A 4,552-nucleotide genomic window follows, 5' to 3' on the forward strand; every position below is an offset into this window, starting at 1 on the left:
GAACAAGCTTAGCAAAGCACAGGGACCACGGTTCAATCCCCCAGCACCACATGCCAGCCAGCCCCGCCCCCTGGTGGGCTGAGCTGGCCACACACACAAACAAATAAGTAAAAATAAATAAATTAGCTGTTCAGATTATCAGATATAAGCATGCAAAATTGGCCAAGAATTTGAAAGAGAAATAATATTTAAGCATTAACCATTCCTTTCAATAGACCAGCAAAAATAAGCAGTACAATTATCCAAGATATCCTGTGATCATATATATTTCTTTTTCCCTTCTTTCCTTCTTTTCTCCTTTCCTTCATCCCATTTGTCCCTTCTCTTTGAACAGTTCTTAAGGGAAAACTCCAAGAAGAGATAACAATCATAAATATTTATGCACCAAACACAGGTTCATGAAAAAACACCCACAAATATTAACTGACATGAAAAAACAAATATACGCTAACACAGTTGTATTGGGAGATCTCAATAGACCACTCTCGCAGATGGATAGATGAGCTACACAAAAAATTAACACAGAAGTATTAGAATGAAACCAAGCCTAGAATCAAATGGGCTTGGTAAATGTCTACAGAGTTTTCAATCCCAAAACACAAGAATACACATTCTTCAGCTGCACAGAGGACATTCTCCAAAACAGATCATATATTTTCCTGACAAAACATGTTTAAATAAATGTAGAAGAACTGAAAGCATTCCATGCTTACTATCTGACCATAACACAATGAAACTGGAAATCAAAGACAAAAGAAACCACAGAAACTGCATGAATACATGGGAATTAAACAACACCCATCTGAACCACCAATGGGTCACAAAGGAAATTAAAGATGAAATTATACAGTATATACAATTAAACAATAATGCCAATACAACATATTGAAACTCATGGGATGTAATGAAAGCAGTCCTATGAGGGAAACTCATAGCGATGAACTCAAACATCAAGGAAACAGAATGAGCTTAAATAAACAACCTAATGTTGAACCTCAAACTTCTAGAAAAACAAGAACAAATCAATTAAATTATAAAGGTAAGATCAGAAATTAATGTGATTGACACTAAGAAAACAACACAAAGAATAAATGAATTAAAAAGGTGGATCTTTGAAAGAATTAATAAAATTGATAAACCATTACCCAACCTCATTAAAAAGAGAAAAAAATTCAAACAATTAGGAATGAAAGGAGCTGGGGAGATGGCTCAGTAAAATAAGTGCTTCCCTGGCAAGTGCAAAGGTCTAAGTTCAATCCCCAGCTCTGCAAAAAAAAAAAAAAAAAAGGAATGAAAAGGGGGAAAATGCAAGCGATCCTACAGAAACTCAGAAGATCATCAATACCAACTATAAGAACCAATGTTTTAACAAGATGGAAAACAAAAGAAATTGACAGATTCCTAGACATAATCAAATTTCTAAACCTAAATCAAAAATATATAATAATTCTAAGGGGGCCAGGGAGATGGTTCAGTAGAATAAGTGCTTGCATGACAAGCACAAGGTCTGAGTTCAACTCCCAGTTCTTCCATAATAATAATGATAATAATAATAATAATTCTAAATAACTTAATATCAACCAATGAAATTGAAAATGTAATAAAAACTTACCAACAAATAAAAGCCCAGACGCTGAAGTTCTGGAGTTCTACAACAAATTTAGAGAACTAATGCCACTGATACTGAAACTCTTTAAGGAAATTAAAAGGGAATTATTACTTCCAAAGTTATTCCTGGAAGTAGTACCCTGATTCCAGAACCAGAAAAAAATACACACAACAAAGGAAACTACAGGCCAATTTCCCTAATGAACATAGATATAAAAATCCTCAATAAGATACTGGCAAACTGAGTGTAGCAAAAAATCAAGATTATACATCATGACCAAGTAAGATTCATGCCAGGGATACAAGAATGCTTCAACATATACAAATCAATAAACATAGCTCACCATATTAACAGAACCAAAAGCCACATGATCATCTTAATAGAAGCAGATAAACCATTTGACAAAGTCTAACGCACATTCATGATAAAAACTCTAAAGAAAATTGGAAGAGATGGTCTTTACCTCAATCTTATAAAAGCTATCTATGACAAATCAACAGCCGATATCATATGAAACAGAGAAAAACTGAAAGCTTTCACTGTAAAGTCAGAAACAAGATAAGGATATCCATTATCACTACTCCTATTCAATATAGTTCTGGAAACATTGGCCAGAGCAATAAAAAAGAGAAAAAGTAAATTAAAGGAATAAAGGTAGGAAAGGAAAAAGTTAAATTATTTGTAGATGACATGATTCTCTACATAGAACACCTCAAAAATTCCGCCAAAAGACTTCTAGATTTAATATCCAAATTCAGTAGTGTAGTGGGATACAAAGCCAAAGTACTCTATGCACAAACAACAAACTCACAGAGAAATGAAATACTTAGGAATGAATCCAACAAAGGATGTAAAAGATTTGTACATTGAAAATTATAGCACTCTTAAAAAGGAGATTGAAGAGAGTATCAGAAAAAGTTAAGATATCCCTTACTCATGGATAGGAAGAATCAGCAGTGAAGAAAGCTCTACTCCCAAAATGGCTACATAGATTTAATGCAATCCCAATCAAAACACCATTAACATACCTCACAGATCTAGAGAAAACATTCCTAAAATTTATTTAGAATCAAAAAAGAAAAAAAAAATCCTAAAGCATAACTGTCTTCCAAAAAAATACCTAGAATAGCAAAAGCAATTCTGGACAACAAAGGCAATTCAGGGGGCATCACAATTCTTGACTTGAAATTATACTACAAAGCTACTAAGGTAAAATCAGCATGGTACTAGAAAAAAAAGCAAGTCTGAGGATCAGTGGAGCAGAATAGAAGCTGCAGGTACAACCCCAAAATACTCATCCATCTTTTCTTTGACAAAGAAGTTAAACATGTTTGCTGGAAGAAAGTCTATTTAATAAGTGGTGCTAGAAAAACTGACTTTCCACATCCAGAAGGCTAAAATTAGACCCATGTCTATCACCATGCATTCAACTAAAGTCAAAAAGGATCAAAGATCTAAATATCAAAATAGAAACATTAAATTTACTGAAAAAGAAAAAAGAAATATCAAAGACATCAGTGTAGGCACAGACTTCATAGGGAGGACAATGGGAGCTTTCCTGAGGACTATGGTCCAGACTTTCATTCTTATTCTCACATTTAAAAGGAGGAAAGGGGAGTTCTGAAAACTCCTAGAACAAAAAGTAAGGTTAAGACTGTGACCATAAGCCAAGCATGGTGGCACATTTCTATAATCCCAGCATTCCAGAGGCTGAGGCAAGAAGCACAGAGTGAGTTCCAAGCCATCCTGGGCTACACAGTGAGTTCAAGGCTAAACTGAACTTCAGAGACAGAACCTGTCTTAAAAATGTAAATAAAACATAAATCTAGGGAGGCTCTGTCTCTGTAGTAGCACACCTGCCTAGAACACTAGAAGCCCTAAATTGAATTTTAGCATTTCAAGAAAACAGAAAGACTCTATTCTAGCCTTTACTCAACCTCTTAGAACCACATTTTTCTAGATGTTGTGCACACCTGTAATCCCAGCAGTCTGGAGGCTGAGGCAGGAGGATCACAGACAGTTTGAGGCCAACCTGAGCTACACAGTGAGTTCAAAGCTAGCTGAACTATAAAGTAAAACTCTGTCTCAAAATAATAAATTTTTAAAAATCAACCAGTAGCAAATGTTGGAGGTGGGGGAAAAAAGCAACCCTTCTCCACTTTTGGTGGGAATGTAGACTGGTGAGGCTACTGTGGAAATCACTGTGGAGATTCCTTTAAAAACTAGGATTAGGAGTACTAGCCAGCACTTGTTCCAGTCTGGCCTTATTAGCTGCTCTCCAGCATCTGTAGCTCAGAATCTCCAAGCTCAGCAACATGACATCCACCTTGCAGAACTACATTAACCAAACTATTGCTGTTATTACTTCTGATGGAAGAATGATTGTGGGTACACTTAAAGATTTTGACCAGACCATTAATTTGATTTTTGGTGAAAGCCATGAATGCGTACTCAGCTCTTCACAAAGAGTTGAACAAGTGGTACTAGGATTATACATTATAAGAGGTGACAATGCTTCAATCATTGGAGAAATTGATGAAGAGACAGATTCTGCACTTGATCTGAGGAATATTTGAGCAGAGTTTCTAAATTCTGTAGCACACTGAGAAAAATTGGCATTCACATCTGTAAATCTTGTATAAAAACTGTTCTGAAGATGGTTTTCTGAATTTTTACGAACATGCTGTGAATTTTGACTTCATAGTGATTTATGGTATTACATAAATCAAAATATTCTGTTTTAATTGAAAAAACTTTGTGTCTAAATTATAAGCATGGTCACTTTGTTTTATTTTTCTACTGAATGATATGAAAATAATAATTTGAAAAACTTAGAAAATAGGTACTTTCTTTTTTTCTTTTCAAAGTTTTATTGATAAACATATAGCAATGAGACAGTTTCAAATCAAATCGAAAGTACAGTTTCAACAAATAATACACTGC

At 34.6% G+C, this 4,552-nt stretch overlaps 1 protein-coding gene and 1 pseudogene across 1 annotated transcript in view; one reads left to right on the forward strand and one right to left on the reverse strand.

The window, feature by feature from the left end:
* LOC101586677 (olfactory receptor-like protein DTMT) overlaps window positions 1–4,552 on the reverse strand; it is a 33,452-nt gene that overhangs the window by 17,520 nt on the left and 11,380 nt on the right. The window lies entirely within an intron of this gene.
* Window positions 3,925–4,185, forward strand: LOC111818623 (annotated as a pseudogene).

This window comes from Octodon degus, unplaced genomic scaffold (genome assembly GCF_000260255.1).
Source record: "Octodon degus isolate 3935 unplaced genomic scaffold, OctDeg1.0 scaffold00098, whole genome shotgun sequence".
Lineage (NCBI taxonomy): Eukaryota > Metazoa > Chordata > Mammalia > Rodentia > Octodontidae > Octodon > Octodon degus.